At 43.9% G+C, this 20,301-nt stretch overlaps 1 protein-coding gene across 1 annotated transcript in view; it reads right to left on the bottom strand.

The window, feature by feature from the left end:
• The window catches only part of LOC138303672 (epidermal differentiation-specific protein-like), a 30,570-nt gene extending 12,618 nt beyond the window's left edge, over window positions 1-17,952 (bottom strand). The window contains exons 1-2 of the mRNA XM_069242983.1: window positions 17,889-17,952; window positions 10,268-10,349 (exon numbers count right to left, since the gene is read on the bottom strand). The gene's annotated coding sequence lies outside the window, so the exon portion shown is untranslated. The remainder of the gene's footprint in view (window positions 1-10,267; window positions 10,350-17,888) is intronic.
• Window positions 17,953-20,301: the final 2,349 nt, after the last annotated feature.

The following is a 20,301-nucleotide window of genomic DNA, read 5'->3' as shown; positions in this document are numbered from 1 at the left end:
ACAGAAATGGAGGAAGTTCCAGGTAGCAGTACTACTACATACACTTAATACATAAATCATATATAGAAAGCACAAAACCTAACAGGGCACTTACATTGTAAAGACAATTACTCAAATATATCTTAAAGCTGTCCTGGATTGTGTGTGGGGTGGTTCCTGCCATTCTGGCGTCCTCCCAGCCAGACCCATCAGGACTTTACCACTGGGCTGACTGGCAGAAACCAAGGCTTTTCCCAGTCAACCCAGTGGGAAAGTGGCAACAGCATTACCGCAGGCTCAGAATAGAGCCGGCGGCAATGCTGCTACATTCAGGGGGCTCCAGCCCCCTCGAAATGCAGACTGTCCAGACAGCAGACAGTTCGCATTTCGGGGGTACTGGGCGGGAGGACACCATTTACTTCCCATGCCAATGGCATGGGCAGCGCAGGGGGCCCCCCTGCATCTCCCTGCAGCTGTTCTCCACCAGCCTTTTCATGGAGGTTAAATTGCCATGAAAAGTCTGGGGGAGAACAAGGTTGTAATCAGGCAGGGCGGCACTGACTTCAGCTCCACCATGGCTGAATAGAACCTGCACCCACCGTCAGCCTGTTGGGATTGAATATCCTGGCAGAGATAGCGGTAAGTTGGCGGGTCTGCCCGCCAACCTCATAATGTCGCGGTCTGACCGCCACAACCACGGCAGTCCAACTGCCAACGTGGCATTGCCTGTCCTCGGATCGCCGATGTCGTAATCAGGCCCTATGTTATTTCTTTAAGAATTATGGCCCATATTTAAAAAAAGTGCCCACTTTTTCTGTGCCCCCCCCACGGCACCTAACGACACGACAACATGGTTGAGGATTATTTATAATATGGTTCACCATGGCAGTAGTTAGTACAGTAGTGTAAAATGTTTTGACACTATTGTGGCGCTTTGCTACACTAGCGTCAAAAATGTTAAGGCTAGTGTAGCAAAGTGCAATGAGGCCCATATGTTTCCATGGGAGCATATTTTTAACGCCTGCTCTGAGCAGGCTTTAAAAATGACACAAAAAGTGGTGCAGTGAAATCTGTCAAATTTCATTGCGCCATTTTTCTGGGCCTCCTAATGGGAGAACGCCCACTTGCATACATTATGCCTGGAACAGGCATAATGTGGCACAAGGGGTTGCAAAGTGGTGTAATGATTGCATTACACCACTTTGTAAATATAGGGTGTGGAAAAGCGCTGCCTTAGCGTCAATAAAATGATGCTATGGTGGTGATAAGGTGGCACTAGGGGCTCTTAAATATACCCCTTATGTTTTTATGCTATGTAGTAGTTGTCATTGTTGTCTTTGTAGGGTAACAGGAGGTTATTTAAGTAATAATTAATTTTCAAAGAATTATTAATTAATTAATTATTATTTGGTGTTACTTAATATGTTAATTGTGTTATTTTATTTTCCCTTTATTTTATTCTGGGTTGCTAGGTTTGTGGGAGTATAGTGTGGAATTTAATTAAATAATCTATTAATAAAATTATTTTGTTTGATATTATAAAATGTGATAATTATGTAAAATGTTTAATTGTTTTTTAAATTTAAATATGTTTGACTTTTATATTTCCATTTGTATATTTTGGTGAATTAAGTATGTTATGTGTTTTAAGTGAATTACTTTCTTTACTGCTGTACAGGCTGGAGTGGGAATTGTAACTTTTACCCCTTCTGAGTACAATGTTTTCTTTACTGTTGCACAGACTGGAGAGGGAATAGTAAATTTTACCTCTCCTGAGCCCAATGCTTTCCCTACCGTTGCACAAACTCTAGTGGGAATAGTCAATTTTACCCCTCCGGAGTCCAATACTTTCCTTACTGTTGCACAGACTGGACGGGGAACAGTAAATTTTGCCCCTCCGGAGTCCAACCCTTTCCCTACTGTTGCACAAAGTGGACTGGAAATAGTAAATCTTACCCCTCCGGAGTCCAACATTTTCCCTACTGTTCCATAGATTGGAGTGGGAATAGTAAATGATACCCCTCCCGAGTCTAACACTCTTCTTACTGTTGTACAGACTGGAGTGGGAATAGTACATTTTAATTCTTAGAAACACTACTACTGACACCCAACAATCCTCACCAGTCTATCTGACATCATGAGTCTGACAAGCAAGTCACAAATCTTCTGATAATTCCAGCAAAATCAACCTACAGCCATCCCCGCCAAGATCTATGATCCTGATGGGCTCACGGTGAGTGCAAGTTGTGATCAGCCAGGATGGTGCTGAAGACAGCACCGCCTTGCTGATTACAACCTTGTTCTCTGCCAGCCTTTTCATGGTGGTGGCACCGCCATGAAAGAGCTGGCGGAGAACAAGTGCAAGGGGTCACAGGAGGACCTCTGAACTGCCCATGCACAAGGCATGGGCAGTGCATGGGTCCCCGTGCCCTGCACCCTCGAAATGCACACTGTCTGCTGTGCAGACAGTGCACATTCCGAGGGTGCTGGTGCCTCCTGCGTGCAGCAGCATTGCCACTGGCTCTATTATGAGCCGGTGACAATGCTGCTGCCACTCTCCTGCTTGGTTTCCATTGGCCAGCCCAGTGGGAAAGTCTTAATGGGATCGGCAGGGAGGTTGCCAAGAGGGCAGCAACCACCCCGTCAGGAGTTTGATGGATGAGAGTTCCCAACCGCACAGATTCATAGCTTTCAACTTACACAGCAGTTCTTAATGTTAGATCTAAAAAAAAACAGACTATCAGAAAGAGCATAGACAATGGGATACAGTCAGAAACCACCTCACCCAGTGTTATTTCGGTAGACATCCAGCCTAATGTACATACATGGGATCAGCAATGCAGTCTTGTAGAATCCATTTCTACTGGTGAGTTCATTAACACTGTAAAGCAAAGCTTTGCACATGAAAGGATGCCCACACATGGAAGAACAATCAACAAACAATGCCAGTGAAAAACAAAAAAAAATCCTGTTGCAATGAACTCAAAAAAGAGTTTGTAGTACATCGACATTCTGTCAGTTGAGGTCTGGAAGATTCAATAACTTTGGGCCTGATTGCGAGTCTGGCAGTCTCAAGACCGCCTGACTCATGGTGGCGATTGGACCAGAGCAGCTGTGGTGGTCTGACCACAACATGACAAACCTGGTGATCCTGACAGCTCATGGCGGTCTTGGTTGTAATCAGCAGGGCAGCGCTGGAGGCAGTGCTGCCTGCTGAGCCCCACATGTTCTCTGCTAGCCTTTTCATGGCAGTTCAACTGTGCCCCCTGTGGCCCCAGCACTGGCCACCACATGTTGTGGGCAGTGCAGTGGCCCCATTCCCCAGCACCATAGGAATGCGCACTGTGCAGACAGTGTGCATTCCGAGGGTTCTATGGAAGCCCCCTGTGGGACAGCATTAGACTCGGCTCTATGTGGAGCTGAGTCCAATATCGCTGCATGTTCTCCGTTTGGCTGACTGGTCAGCCCAGTGGAAAACTTGTAATAGGGGTGGTGGGGAGACCGCCAGCACCGTTGCGGTCTCCTCATCGGGAGTTAGACGCTCAGATGTTTCCGTCTGCCAAATTGGTAAAGACCCCCTTTATCTCAAGTCTCACAACAGTTGATCTTCTTGTGAGACTTAGGCAGTCAAAATGGAAGCCAAAGCCCTTTTAGCCCTGCTCCTTGAGAATGTTCTTCCTAATAAGGAGCCTATGACAGGATGACCCGAAGCTGCCACACTTACATCTCAAGAAACTGTTTTCCAGGGACTTAAGTGGCTCCCAGAGGACTCCTGCTGACTGTAACACCTGGCAGCTGACAATTACAGCTGAATCTACAAGAAGGAAAACAATGTAGACACCTTAATTGTAAGATAGTTATTGGAGATGAATATGTTAAATCATCAGTCCCACTGTGGAAGCCACCAGGTCCTGCAACCAGTTGTGGAATGTTCATGAGGGATACAAAAAAATATTTACTGCATTGTGAGCAGAGTAAATGGCCTTAAATGCTTCAGCAGGAACTATGGGCCTAATTAAAAGTCTGGCGGTCTCGCCGTGATAGTCGAAGCACCATAGATGTGGTGGTCTGACTGCCGCATCATGAGGTTGGCAATCAGACCTGTCAACTGACTGCTATCTCCACCAGGATCTCTGAGCCAGACCGGCTGAGGGTGGTGTTGGTTGTGAACAGCCAGGGCGGCGCTAGAGTCAGCGCCGCCAGCTGATTAAAACCAGGATCTCCGTCAGCCTTTTCATGGCGGTTTAACCTCCATAAAAAGGCTGGTGGAGAACAAGTGCCGGGGCCCTACTGCTCAGCACACTTCAAATAGCCATTGTCTGCTGTGCTGACAGTGTGCATTACAAGGGTGCTGGTTCACCCTGCTTTCCACCAGCTCAATTAGGAGCCGGGAACAATGCTGCCCCACCTTTTCCACTGGGCTGACTGGTGTGAACCTTGGTTCACGACGGTTAGCCCATTGGGAAAGTTGTAATAGGGCAGGTGGGGAGACCGCCAGCTCTGCGGCGGTCTCCTCACCACAGGTCTGATGGGCAGGTTTCCAACCACCAAACTCGTAATCAGGCCCTATGTCACAGTGATTTGACACAGAATTTCCACAAAATGAGAGACAATTGTTTTGTTGTACAGAGAGTGCTCATGTTCTATGTCAAGATCAGAAGCGAATGAAAAAGTGATGGTGGGGTGCTTAAAATGATCTTAGCTACTTGTTAACTATTCTGGCCACATCTCATTTCATCCTGTTTTTGTGCACATGATGTTGCCTCATACTAGACCAAACCAGATGCAAATCAGCCTTTACTGTGCTCTAATAGGAACAGTTCAACATGAACTGCCAACCCATGTCCTGTCACAACCAAAACACAAACAACCGAAAAACGGTGTAATCGTAGTTGGAGCTCTTCAGTTAGGTGCAGCTTGTTTCTAGGGGCATAGTGAGCTCGAAACACACGTTTGGGGACACCTGTAGCACTTAGTGTGTCACACTGAAGAAAACAAAATGGGCAAGGGTTAGGTGCTTTAAATAATCTCAGTCATTGGTAATTGCTCAAATCAGAGCCTGCCTTTGTATACTGTACACACCTTGTGTTCAAGGATGGCTGCATATGACAATAAAGGGGTAGAGTGCACTTGAGCACCAATTCAAAGGCAGTGACCAAGATGTGCTCAGGTGCTGGGTGCACACACAAAGAACCACAATGATCAGAGTTGAAATCACAATTTCACAGGAGAGGGTAACAAACAGGAAACTCAGACCATGGATTGACATAAAGATGGTGAGAATAACTCTGTATGGTTGAACTAGCCCTTCCCACCACTGCTGTCTCCTGCAAGAAGGTGTGAATCCAAAAGCCATTTATGAAACAGATGGAGTAGTGAAGAGGTCTCTGCTGCTTCCTTACACCAGAAAAGAAATGTACAAGCTTGTTTAAAACTTACCTTAAGCATGAAAAAAACAGGATCACTGACATAATATTGTGGTAAACAATATATCTGTCAAAAATATTGTGTCAGAAATATTGTTCACCATAATATCATGCTACCATGGCTTAGAACAAAATTATCAAAAATAAATAATGTTGACACCACTATTATATAAAAATATATGAAAATACAGCATTTTTAATATAAATAGTTTAGAGTAGTAAATGTTAAATATTTTCGTACATAAATTTAACATAATGTAAATTAAATTAATTCCACTAATATTTAATTCTATGTATAATAGATATTTAAATAAACACACAAACACATATATTTGTTTGTGTCTATATATATATATATATATACACACACACACATATATATTTATATTTATAAATATGTACATAGTGTATCATAATTAATAAAAATATTTATTTTTTATTATATTATTCTTTTAATTTCATACATTTATCCAGTCACCGCAATAGCAGAGAAAGTGCTGGAGTTTGGAGTAGTTAGATTTACAGTTCTACTCAAGTCCAGTGGTGGTTGTTAATTTTAGGAGGGAGGGGGCAGACGGGACACACACGCTCACATACACACTCACACCCATGCACTCACACATGCGTGCACACACACATCCATTCACAACACTCCTTAACAAATACTCAAACATTCGAACATGCATCAAACATTAATTTAAAACATAATCACATTTACCTATAACTCTGCCTCAGAGGTTTGGGGGGGAGGACTGCTGCCTTCCCTCAATGGTTGACCTTAGGTCAGCCAAAGAAGGTAGGCAGCAGTCTGAAGCCACAGAGGTCCCAGGAGGATTGAGACTGCTGCCTTCCCACATTGGCGGACTTCGTCAGAGAGTGAGATGGAGTCAGAAAGACTACTGACCCCCGCACACTGTGACAAGGTGTCACTGATTGACTCAGCAACACAACGTGCATGGGGAAAATGGTGAGCAGGCAAATCTGGCCCGATCAATTCATCATCAGATCACGAGCGTGGTGATCTAGTCATCGGCATGGGATATGGTAATGGTGGCCGTGTGCTCAATAGAGGATGAGGGTGTTGCCCTTACAGAATAGGTGGTCTCACACACATTATAGTGTCATGCTTCATCATTTGACCACCTATCCCCAACCAGGTAGGATGGAACCACCTGGGCGGACTCAACCTTGTTGTTAAAAGAACTCTGAGGGAGTGCTGAACTACAATCTTGCTGGATAGAGCGGGGATCAAGTTGAATGGGAAGCTAAAGCTAAAATTACCTAACAAATCACTGGTATACCTATTAACTTAATGGTGGTGTTTGTTGGTAAGATTAAAAACCATTGTGACACTCCTGAAAATAATGGTTCAAGATATCATCTAAAATTATATGGCCAACATGTTTCTGCCCTCTCATACAGCCAAAATGGGTGCCATTTTTGTACTGCTGGGAACTCCCGCCTATATACTGGTCTGTCAGTCAATGTGTTTTCACACCAATTTGGATCATTTAATTACATAAAGTAAGATGAACATACATGCCAACATTTTAGAAGAGGAAAGTGGGAGATAAAAAAAAAATCGAGGAAATGTATTTGCCCCATTGACTTCTGTTTAAGCAGAAGCATTTTCAGGTGGGAGACAGACAAATTAAAACCGTTTTTGGCTTAAAAAACCTGGAGTTTCTGCTTGAATCTGATCTAATGGGATGTATGGACAAAATATATGAGCCAGGTAGACAAGGTTCACTGATTTTAACTTAAAAATAAAGCATGAAAAAGCTCTTGACACACCCCTGCGCTTGCCTAAAGACACCTTCAAAGTACTTGAAAAGTTCAAGGTTGCCCTGTCAAAACCTATGGCTCTTTAGCAAATTTAAGTGAAAACTGTGCTGTAAAATTCTCACTTGGCAGTATTTTTCAAAGTCTTCACCGTGAAAAACCCTTGGGCTCCCAAGTCACCATTGAATAAGCTAGGCTTTCTCATTTCAGTCGCTAGCTCAAATTTTGATTAGCACGTTTTCCAATCAGGCAGTCGGTGCAACAATGATAGAAGTGGAATAACTGGGTGCTACCATCCATTGAGCAATTTTAGGAACCTCCAATTATTTTTTCCACAAATTAAGCACTGCATTTTAATTAAAGTAATAAACAATAATATGTACTAATATGAGGAGATGGAATGAGACCTTCACTGGCAGCTGAGGTGAGTAAATGCTTTTAAATATATGCTGTGTGCACGCTAGTGGGTGAGAGTGTGTTTCTGTGAGAGAGAACTTTTGTATGTGAGAGCATGTCTATATGTGAACATTTGTATGTTTGAGTGAAAGTGACCAAGAGTTGGTCAGTGACTGAGAACAACTGAGACTGATTGTCAGTTTAAGTGATTGAAACATTGTAAGTTGGAATGGGTGAGTGTAAGAGTGACTGCATTTAAGAGCTTGTGTGACTAAGAATGAATAGGAATGAGTGTGAGGAGTGATAGGACGTGTGAGTGAGAACGAGTGTGATCAACAGTGAGTGTATCTGTGAGAAGGAGTGACTCAAAGTGAGTGAGCATAAGTAAGAATGAGTTACAGTGATTGCAAGTTGTTGTGAGTAAGTAAGTATGACTGAGTTAGATTAAATGTGACTTAAAGTGAGCTAGTGTAAATGAATGAGAATGAGTGTCATAGTGAGTGAATATGTGGGTTTGAAAATGAGTGAGTGCAATTAAATATGAGTGAGAAAGGATGAGTAAATTAGGATGGGAATGAATGTGTACAAATGAGTAAGCATTAGTGAAAGTAAGAGTGAGTGCAAGAGTGAGTGAGAAATAACTGAATGCAAGTAAGTCGAAACTAACGAGTGAGACTGAATATGAGTGAGAATGGGAATGAGTGAGCGAATATAAGTGATTGTGAGTGAGCATGTGTTTTTTGTTGGTGAGTCTTCCATTTGCCCTAGCATACAGAAGGTAATTCTGGGGGTATAGAGGCACCCAAGGGAAAATATTGGCACTGGAATACTGGAGGCAACTCAAACAAGATACTGGCATAGTGGAGGTGATTCTTGGCATTTTTTCAAAGTCTTTTCATGGGAAGGACCCCAAACTTCCCATAGAAACGTTTGGGCTCACTTGCTTCACTCGTTCATCAGAGTTCAGGGCAAGGATTTCCATCTACAGCTTTTAAAGACCATGTCAGCACCCTAATGTTGGTGGTATTGAAAAGAGACATTTGTATGTGTTGTGTTATATTAATCATACCGTTCTTATCACTCTTCAGCAATGTCAATTTTTGTCATGCCATTAGGATTAAGGTCTTGTGACCTCACTTCCTGGGAATATTCAGGGTCAAATGTCATATGATGTTACTTTCTATGATCTTGTTAAGGTCAAAGGGTGTGTAATTTCACTTCCTCTCCCCTTGGCATGTTGATGAATCGACGTCCATGGGCACTATTTTATTGAAAACCTACTTACAGCAAAAACAATATTCTTGTTGGTGATATTTGTGTATCACAATATTTTTTGTGTCACAATATTTAGTTTCGGATATTTCTGTCTTCTGATATTTTCAACTCAATATTTTGTTCAAACACCAAAAAACAAGAGAAACACTTTTCAACTTCATCAACACACTCCTCATGGTACAGGATAGAGGTTAAATCGGCGGGAGCATTATAAAAACACATGCTGCTGTGCAGTGCTTAATTTGAGGAGCTTTTGGCCAGGTATGGGACGCAGTAAGAGCTATAGGTCATACTTGAGGTGCTAGCCTTCATGATTAGACTGATTGTGCAGTGGGCAGATAGTTTTAACATTAAAATGGTAGAATGGATGTATATAATAAGTAAGGGGCATATTTACAAGAAAGTGGCGCATCAGTCCCGATGCACCACTTTTCTTGCGTCACCCCTGCCTCACCTAACAACACCATAGTTGCTCTGCATTTACAATACGGTGAACCATGGCGGTCATTAGGATAATAGTGTCAAAATATTTTACGCTCTTGTGGCATTAGTGCAGCAAAGCACAGGGAGACCCATTGATTAAAATGTGTGTGTCATTTTAATGCCTTTTCAGAGCAGTCATGAAAAATGATGAAAAAAATGGCACAGTGAAAAGTTGTACATTTCAAAGCACAATTTTGCTATGCCTCCCTGCATTGGAATGCCCCCCTTGCATATATGATGCCTTGCGCAGGCAATGTGGCGCAAGGGTTTTCAAATATGGCGTAAGGACGGCCTCCTGTATGCCGCCATAGAGTAAAAAAAGTGACACTAGGGCAGCGCAAGATGGTGCTAGGAGTTTGTAAATATGCCCCTAAATCTGGCAGCAGGAAAAAGCCACTGAAAGAAGTGGGCAAGAAGTGAAGATCAGTGGAACTGGTCTGGCGATGGATATGGTGGCAATGAAAGCACCAGGGAGTTGTCAGCGCAGATTCAGAACCTTCAACCCACAAAGCTCTTCCACCAGTTCCATTCCAATACAGTAGGTCCTGGGACAGAGGTAAGAACATGGAGTGAAGTCAGAAACCACCTTATCTAGTGCCATCTGTTTACAGTAACACTAGACAGCCAGCATGCACAAATGGGGACAGCAATGCCTTGTAAGTGTGAGACCATTTTCTAATGGTGAGTTTGTTATCAATATGAAACAAAACTTTGTAACTTTTAGGCTGTCCACACATGCAACACCAAGCAGCAAACCATGCCACAGGCACACAAACCAAATGTAACCATCCTGTGCACATGTGGGGTCGATGCAGTACATTGTGAGACTTAGGCAGTCAACATGGAATCCTTGGCTGTTTACCACTGCTCCTCCAGAGCATCTGCTTCCTGATAAGAAACCTTTGGTGTAAAGCTTTCACACGTACCTCTTTGTAAAAGTGACTTCTGAAGGACTCCTTTTTGCCCTTGGCAACTCGCACAGCAGACAGCTAACAATTATTGCTGGATCTATGAGGAGAAGAGAAACAAGGCATGACTGTATAAGTGGAAGAAACAGGGGCGGCTCCTTCGCAATGGCGAAGGAGGGTCACCCTCCTGGCGGAGCCAGCAGCAGAAAAATAAAATGATAGTTCACTATTGTTTTATCCTTCAGATGCTGCTGCAGCCAGCAGCATCTGAAGGGAGGGGCAGTCTGGACCACAGGAGGTGGGAGGGTGTATGAGGTAAGAGTGATCTAAGTGCGTATGTGCGTTTGGCCGGCCGCCTCAGGCCGGCCAAACACACATGCGCACTTAGGTTTCTTCAACCCGGCTGAGTTCACAGCCAGGCTAGAGAAACTGCACAGGCCCCAGGGTTGTGTCTGAGTGGCATCCCAAGCCGCTGAGACCAATCCTCGCACAACCCTCACACAACCTTCATGCTAGGTTTAGCGCGAAAGCAGCACCAGGATTGCTGGGAAACCTGTGCTGGTTACCACATTATGGAAGAGGAACGACAAGCGAGGCATCAGGAGATGGAGTCATTGAGAAGGCAAGTTTATTATTATTATTTTTTTAATTTATTTTCGCCCCCTCCTCCCCTCTGTCTCCCTTGCCCCCCGCTCCTCGCCTTGAGATGTGTGGTGTCCGCCGCTGGGTAGACACCATAACATATTGTAGTTTATTTCAGTAAATTAATCGAAATCCACACCCTTTCTGCAGTGGGCAGGACAGGCTTTGGGGCAGTGCAACTGGTGCAGTCGCAGTGGGTGCTGACCTGGGGGGGCAATGACCTTGGGGGGCGCCTTGTTTAGCAATAACTTACGATTTAAAAGCATCTGCTGCAGAGTATCTCGTGGGTCCGGGTTTCGGGCAGCAAGAAACATGTCAAGATAACTCTTGTGATGAATGTTCCTGCTAGAGAGAAAGCTGGGAGTTTTGTCTAGCGGCAATTTTGACATGCTATAAAGTAGCACAGAGGGTTAATATGACTGCTTCAAAGAACAGATCTGTATTTCGTATGGGTAGCTGAGTGGGTTAATAAACCCAGCCTTTACCAGCACTTTAAAACACATGAAATGTATGTGAGAGATGGACTATTAAGAGAGAGAGGGGCAGTTTTGCTGGGTGGTAGTAACAGAATCCGCGGAGGAGGTCATGGTGGGGCACCAAAAAAGGCTGTCACACTTGGTGCCACCAGTGCTAAAGCCAGCTCTGGCAATAGGCACCTGAACCTGCCGCCAACTGTATAGTGTTTGAGATGGGATGAGTCTGTCACCTTTTGGCGAGATGGCCTGATGTGCTCAGTCACTGGGTGCAGTCAACCAAACAACTGAAGCTGATGAATCCCACATAAGAGGCAAACACACAAGTGCCTCACTAATGCCTAGAGATGGGGTATATAGAGGCCATGATCAACATGACAATGTGGAGAATCATGCTGCATACCACCCCATGTCCTCTACCCCATTCAGTGAACTAGCCTCACCAGCCAATGCTGCCTCCTGCAGGAAGTATTGAGTAATTACCTCAAAGCCCCCTATGAAAGAGATAGAGCAGTAAAGAGTACCTGCTGCTTCACTGCACCAGGGAAGACATTTACAAACTCAATCAAAACTTACCTTAAGCAGGAAAAAGCACACAACACCCTCTTTAACTTTACATTCCATGTGAAACAGATTCATGGTAGAGGAATGCGGGGTATTCGTACAAATGCTCTATGCCAGTGCTTAATTTGAGCAGGTTTTGGCCAGGTCCCAGGCCTGGCACCCACTTAAGAATTCTAGGGTTCATTCTTGAGGGTTCAATTCATGGTTACACTGCAGTGGTCAGCTTGTTCTACACTTTGAACAGAAGAATGGCTCCTGTTCACCAGTTGCATAAGATGTGTCCACAATTTTATTTTATTTCAAGAATGGCACTGTTGCCACGGCAACGCAAGTCTTTTTTCTGGTGCCTTCCATATCCCTGGATTGCTTCTAACTTGGTAAGTAGAGACATGGTGAGCCAAGGTAGATCTACATTTCCAGCCCACATAACACTACTCCGTTCAGCAATATGGGTCTCGCTGGCTGCTCTGGCACAGGGGAGGCCAGATTTAGATTTTTAACCCCAGCCAATTCAAAGAGGTGACCCTTGGCAGGCAAGTAACATGCCCACAAGCTTGACTACAAAATCCAGCATGCAGAGGAAAGACAGTCCTGGACCGACTCCTCTCACTAGGCAAGAAGTTCTAACTATGGGCTGACTCCAGTAGTTAAGATTCTGGACTGGGCGTCACTTTAGAGAAGTTTGCTTGGATGGTGTAAAAGCTGCTATTTATTATCTTTCTTGCAGAGACAGTCAGACCTGTCCTGCATCTCTGCATTACTTACTCTTGCGTCAGTCTGACAGTTATGCCTAGGGTGTGGCTCCCCTACGTTTAACATGATGCAGGTAAATGCCAGTTTGTGGTTATTTCACAACATTTGTTGCAATATGTTAATTACTAAAAATGTGATTAGAGTGCAATAGATGGGGTAGCATGCATTGCAAAGTTGTACTTCGAATTAAGCTGTTTTCTGGTGATCACCCTGGTGTTGCGCTGCAAAGAATCTCTTAAAACAAGGGTGAAGAGGTTTATGACTGATGCAAACTCTTTTGCCTGCCGCTGGCTGTCACTTGTGATGTGGTGGCAGACAGTGAGGACACTGTAAGTAGGAAAAACTACTTCACTCACACTGGCCCGGAAGCCAAACACAGGGTCTCATTTACAAGGCCTTAGTAGCACACAGAGGAACTGGAGTGTCAATTTTTTTTGATGCTCTGGTGGCACAGTGTGCTGGCCCATATTTACAAGGCCACGCAAAGCCACCTTGCGTGGCCTTCTAACACACACAAACACAGGAAAACCCTTGCACCATGGTGCATTGGTGCCTGCGTTGGCGCTAGGTAGCAATTTGTGCACCAGAGCAGGGCGAGAGAACAGAAATATGCTAAATCTTGCAGATATGGCACATTTCTGCCCTTTCCAAGCGGTGAAGGACAACTCAGCAATGTACTTGCTGCACCAGGGCGGCACAGCTAGGTACTTGCTGAGCCGCCCTAAGCCACAGGCCTCATAAATGAGGCCCACCGAATGGTTGTACCTTGGACTGAAACAAAATGTAACTAAAGTCAATGACTGAGATATCTGACCCAGTCTCGATCTATCTTGTCAGCTGTCTTTTGGACTGAACCAAAACATAAATGAGGCACCAACTGACATGGTATTTTTATAGAATATTATGATTGAAATGTTAAGAAAATAATAGTCTGTCAAGACAGCTATAGACCATACTTATGTTCAGAAACAGGTGAGAGCTAATCAAAAAAGAAATATAAGAGCACATTGAGTCTATAGATTCTTTCATTATGTGGAATGGTCTTGTATCATCTTTGGATGAGAAGTCATTGCTGGCCAGGTGTGGAAGAAGAGATAAAGCAAGAGCAGAGTTAAAGTGAATAAAAGTGAAGGAAAAAAGAGGAAAAAAGAAGGAAAGGAGAGTTTGGAAAAATAAAATGGAGACAGGCGAGAGCACAGCAGGGGAGGAGGGAAGAGAGGTCTGCATAAGGGCGAGAAAAATACAAATGCAGAGGGTCTTCGGGGATGATTGCTGGCTTTGCAAGGTGAAGGAGATTTACTATGTATGCTTGTGTTAATCCTGGAGTTTTCTTGCATGTGTGTGACTGGTGTGAAATGCATCTCCTCGCCTTTATTACCTGTCAGGTTTGGCCTGTTTTTATTTATACTAACTTTTAAAGGGAAGCAACTCATATATTCGGGAGGGAAGAACCTTCATCTGTGGCCAGAAAGAAAGTATAATGTGGCTCCAGAAATACCCTGTAGATGTAGTTTGTCAATAGAGAATTTTGAGAGGTTATAAGGTGATGCCAGAATTGTGCGTTCCCTAATCATTGGTTCTAATTGTCCACACAAACTAGGATTCAGTTTCTGTAAAGGGCAGTGCCTGGGTTGAGGCGTAGTTTTGTGGTGAGCAGACAGGCTCATGCTTTACATGTCCTGTTTTTACTGCAATAAAAAACAGCACAAATAGCACAAGTAATGGAGTGCTTTTCACAACCCTCCTTCACTGTATCCACTTGTTTTCATTGAGACTTGTGTGTGCTGTGAAGATCGCAAATAAATAAAAGCTGTCAGCAGGCACCTCAGGATCAACAAATTCCTGTGAAGACAGATGTGTAACAAAAGTACCTCAAAACATTGTCTCCTGGGCACTGCTATTGGGGTGTCTTTACTAAGAGAGTAGCCATGTCCAAGGGGGTTGTGCGCCAGAAAATGGTGCTACACTGCTCAGAGGCAATTTTTTTGCCTCTAAACAGTGAAGCGACATAATTCGCCGCACAAGCCCCCATTTTCCCTAAGCCTCCCCCGCCCTGTTACCATCCTTTCCAAGCCATGTCCATGTCCCATGCCTTATAAATTAATGTGAACTTATGTGATGTAACTAGTGCTCATGTAAAGTGTTCCTGTGCCTTTGGGTGAGGTCGTAGTCGCCCTACATTATAAGCATAGGTAAAGCCAATAGGTCTCACCTATGCAAGAGTTATTGGCCTTAAGACCGGTTTTCATCATCAAGAAACTTTGTAGTGGAACAGAAGTTATCTTTCACCTATAGATATATCAGTAAGTCTGACTCCTCTGTCTGTGAGGGTGTCTGGTTAATGGCAGAGGAAGACTTATTACAGCCACGCTCTTGAGTCTGAGCTCCAATGACTGTGCTTAAAAGATGCGCTCTAACAATTGTGTTAAGGTTCCTATAAATTTATAGGTTTACTATACATTTACAGGTTCAAAATATTTTACTGCAATTTATTTTCAAATGACCCATCTTTGGAAAGAACCAGGTGCGGTATTTTCCTACTGTGGCACTAACCACCCCCTCCGCCTCGTCAGAATCCTGAACGTCAGAACATGGGATATCCTCTAACATTCATATTTTTTCTCTCTTATAAGCTGCAAGCCTCAGCATGTGCAGTATTTTACCTGCACACATTTGTGCATGATAAAGGTGTGGGATACTGTCTGCATCTAAATCTGACATACCTCCTTCTGTGGAATGAGGGCTTTAATGTGGCAACTGTATAGCTTTCAAAAGACTAAGGCCCAGATTTATGGTGGCCTAGCGCCATTCTAATGCCACATTACCATCATTTATTTTATGCTAATGTGGCGTTGGAAGGGCAAAAACGCCCTGCCATATTTACAAATTGGCGCAATGCTTGCAGTGCACCACTTTGTAACCTCTTCCTCCACATTATGCCTGCGCCAAGCAAGTATGCAAAGGGGGCAGTCCGGCGCCGGGGGGGCGTAAAAATGGCACAAAGGAATCTATGACACACCTTTCCACCATTTTATTCGGCATTTTTTAGCACCTGCTAAGTGCAGGCTTTAAAAAGAGGCTCCCATTGTGTTCAGTGGGCCCCTGGGTGCTTTGAAGGATTAGCGTCAACATTTTTGATGCTAGTCCTGCAAAGCCCAGGACTAGCGTCAAAACTTATGATGCTAGTCCCCCTGACTACTGCCATGGTGCGCCGTATTTTAAATACGGCACACACACTGTAAAATACGGCGCACACATGGTGGCGCTAGGGGGCGCTAAGGGGTGCAAGAAAAGTGATGCTGCCCTAGGTGCAGCGCCACTTTTCATAAATCTGGGCCAATAGCTTTAACAATGCCTTTTGTACTAAATTTAAACATGTATGCACATTTAATTGTATATTTCTATTGATGATTTTATTGATGTGTTACAATTCGAAATACCAAATACATCCTATTTGGATTTCAAACCATCAATTCTTTCACAAGAACATTATGGGAAGACATTGCCTCTATAAAATGTTAAATATGCAGTAAACTAAAATTAAATAATAGCTGCTTTTCTTTAAATTCAGATCATTTATTACGACATAATGTTTTCTTGGCACTGTCTAATGAAACAAATAAAACAAATAATATTTGTTTAGAGGATAAGGGCTCGGTCCAGATGATGCAGGGGATATTTTTGAAGGAAATGTTAAGAGAATGACGGAAATTAGGATTCTGCGGTCTGTTACTATTTGGGCAAAAGTAGGACCTCATTCCCTTTGGAGGAAACACATGGTCTCCCCCGACCCCACCCCCTCCCCCCTACAAAAGCCCCATTTCGTAATATCCGCTGTGTTAGCATGGAGTTCTTAGTGTGGTGGCTACATTATCAGCAGCTCTGAATGCCGAGTGGTCTACGATATTGTGGCATCCTGTTCGCATTGTTTTTTTTTTGGTAGACTCATAATCACAAAAAGGTGGTTATTTATGCCGAATAAGAACAAAATGGCCATAACACACATGGTATTTCCTCTCTATGCCTGGGGGACATCGTTTATTTCCCCTGCCATGGACAGCCCTGCCTCGCTTTCGAAAAAGAACTGGGAGCATATACATCAGAAAGACCACCCTAAAAAGAGCAGACCACCCAATGCATCAAAGGCTGGAGCCCTATCTCAAATGGGAGACCACCCAGTGGTGTAAACTCCACTGGAACTTCCATATCCACAAGGTACACTGGAACCACCAGGGTTGATGTAAAGAGGAAGGCCTACTTGATGCCTTCTTCCCTGCACACACGTGGCCATTAGCTGTTCTTCGCCACACCTGCTTGCCCTGATTTTGGTGGCAGCTGAGCAGGTTTTTCATAAGTGTGGATTTCTGTGTACTTTTGCAGGAGAAGGTTGTGGTTCACAAGGACAGCAATTGGTGGCTCGAGTGTGAGCACTAGGGTATGCTTTGTAACTTTCTACTTATGAGGCTGGAGTGCCTTGTTGAAGTCTGGGAATGCAGCTTGAGAGCAATTTAAAGGGGTCACGAGTGGTGAAATATTACCACTGGTGCGGGGAGGCAGGCTCCAGGGGCCCCCTCAGCACTCTACGCAGTTAAAATATACCAGTTTTTTGGCTGTGGGGCAAAGAGGTAGGTGGAGGGCTTGAAGGGGGGGGGGGGGCATGTACTTTGCAGTGGGGAGCCCTCAAGTTTCGTTACGCACTGGGGGTCACAGGAGGATTGGTTTCACCAGTGAATAAAGGAGTGCTCTTGGAAAGGCAAGAGTTATCTTAGGGACAAAGGGGAAAAAAGAGGAGTTAGGGGTGCATGGAACACTGGTAACAAGAAATGGAAGGAGACCTTAGGGCAGTAGGACCATGTGCATTTACAGTCAGGGAAAGAGGTGAGGATGCTGAGGATGGCTGATTATGGCTTGGAGGTTTTAAGGCTGGGTTGTTTTTTAGTAATGTGAGTGTATTTGTCAGGAGGTGTAATTATGGCGCAATGTATTGTTGGTTTGTTCTGGCATGTGTCATTAAAGCACCGTGTCTACACTAAAGCACTATTTGCATAGTCTTGCTTGAATTCCTGCTGTCATTGGTGAGAGTGCAGCTATGATCAGGAGGTAGGTATTTCTAACTGCACTATGCCACGATTTTGTAATCAAAGCGTTTGCATTGTCCTTGACCGGTCACAGTGTTCTATAATCAAAGTCTGTCAGTCTGTACTCACCAGTAGCGATCTTGTGGTTGTCATCCACTGTCCTTCAGAGTCTCTGCGCTACTCTCCGTCCAGGAGCCCACTCTTATATAAGAGTCCTGTTGATGATGCCAGAAGATTCGATTCTAGCCCCAGGACAAGTGAGAAGGAACCAGAACAGAAACAAATCACAAGCACATGTTGTTTCACATGATGTCGTTGATCGGGTGGGCACGCTGAAAAGCGTGTTTATGCCTCTTCATTTGCCTCTCTGTCATGTGTATGAGCACACGCCTCCGCGCCTCCCTGGTGATGTGTACACTTGTTATGATCCGCAGTGAAATGGCCTCAAGACTGGACCCTTATTACCCTCATATGATGCCTTTGCACATTGTGTCCTCAGAAACAGCAACTGCCTGCCAAAACTCACTTTGTATCCAGCGCTGGGATGATAGAGGACGTTTAGTGGAATTTTACCTAATTTAATTAATAAAAACACCACATTTTAAAGTTCAGACAATTTTTGAATACATCTCAAACGCTGTCCATACACACTAAACCTAACCCTGCTTCCTAAACCCAAACTGAAATGCTCGACCTGAATCTAACCCTAAAATCTTATGTTCGGGTACATTTTCTGTGGTTTGTTCTATGAAGGTTTCGCTGTACTACAATATCGGTGCTTTAACTTAGGTACTTTGAAATACAGCCCAAAGAGTACTTCTCCAATGTATTTGAATTTAAATTCTGCCTTGCAGAGCCTTCGGTTTGACAGCAGTGGGGCTGCCACACAGACCTGAGTACTTCAGTGTGATCCTGCGGTGCACTCAGTATTCGAATTCTGTTACTATGATTGTATTGCAAATCTGTCTAAATATGAATGATAAACCTTCTAGGAACTCGCTCATTCAAACAGCTTCTTGCTCCTAGCACAAGACTGATTCTGCACTGGCCGTGTTTAGAGAGTAATATGTGTCACTCTGAAAATACAATTAGTGCTGAACTATCAAGGAACTCACTCACTGACACAAACAGTTTCTTTCTCCTACACTCTCAACTTAACTCGTTCTTGTTTACTCCCCAAGTACCTAACATGCTCTTTAACTTACTCACTTATTCCCTCTCTCACCATTAGTGGTCCCGCACACTCCCTAACTTGCTCACTAACCTACTTGCACAACCCAACTAAAGCACAAGGATAATCCCGCACGAGCTTTCTTTGGAGGGTAATGTATGTTACCCTGAAGAAAAGAAAATTAGTCAGAGAAGGGAAGGTTTCAGGGGAATCCCTTTCAAGATGGAATGCTTATCAGCTTATCTGCAGGATCTTACTCTCCAGCTTCCCTCACTCTCACTATCCATCATGCACCCCATTCTCCCTACTGCCCTGTCGATGCCCCACACTTCTTCTTCCTTTCCTATGTGGACAAGAGCACCCTGTAAAGATTCCATCTCTGTTTTTCCCAGGAGGGGGCAGGCCGGGTCACATTCAACAGTACAACGACTCTCCCTCAAGTCTTTCCTCAGGGGAAATGAACCCGTTCGGCTGTGGGTGCTGGTGGTGGGTCACTGCTACTTTTCTCCCATGGAATGAAAGGTCAATCCATGCTGTATTCCATGAAATGTGTGCCTGTTGAACCCAAACACATTTTTTATTTAAAATGAACTGCTATGCGTTTATAATTTTCTATGCATCTTTAGGTAGGCCAGAGTTATCTACCCCCATATCTGTCACCTACAAGGCTTGAATGACTTATTACCATGTATTTCTATCTAAGACCGTGGGCACTCTGTGGTTGACAGTGAAGTAGCAAAGGTGCCCAGGGATCTACAAGTAAGAAACAAAATCCTGCTAAGTACTGCTTTGGTAGTACAGGACAGTCATGGTGGCACTGCTCCTGCTGCACATTGTGTTGCCTGTCAAGATGTTAGGTCTTTGTTTGTAGATTCCAGCCACTTCATCACCTGCAGCCCTGCTAGTCTTAATAGCAAAGACTCCACCCATAACTGAGAAATCACAAATGAGAGCACTTGAACTTCATTAAATCTATACTAGCTGCTAAAGAGATGGATTACATACACTGGACTGGCACCAGTAGTTTACGCACCAGCGCTAAGGAAATTTAACGTGGCAATTAGACAAATGACAAAATGCACACTGAATGTTCACAACAGGCTTATCATTTTGCACCTGTAGCTAGTTGCAGATGTTAGTTCAAAACTAGAGCAAATTTACTTGATATCAGAGGAAAAGTGACCCGTTCTGCAGACACTTTCCTGGAGCCATTTCTGCCTCACTTAACACTTTCTGTGCCTATACCTGTGTCTATAGAGGATTTTGAGGTGATTTAAGCTATATTCTCTCAAAGTTACAACAACCAAGCTGGCAAATGCCTTAGTCTGGTGTTACACCTTAAGCTAATTCTTGCTCTTTAGTCAGCACCAC

This window comes from Pleurodeles waltl, chromosome 7, assembly GCF_031143425.1.
Source record: "Pleurodeles waltl isolate 20211129_DDA chromosome 7, aPleWal1.hap1.20221129, whole genome shotgun sequence".
NCBI lineage: Eukaryota > Metazoa > Chordata > Amphibia > Caudata > Salamandridae > Pleurodeles > Pleurodeles waltl.
The sequence above is the reverse complement of the archived record's forward strand: the minus strand, read 5'-3'. Positions and strand labels throughout refer to the sequence as shown.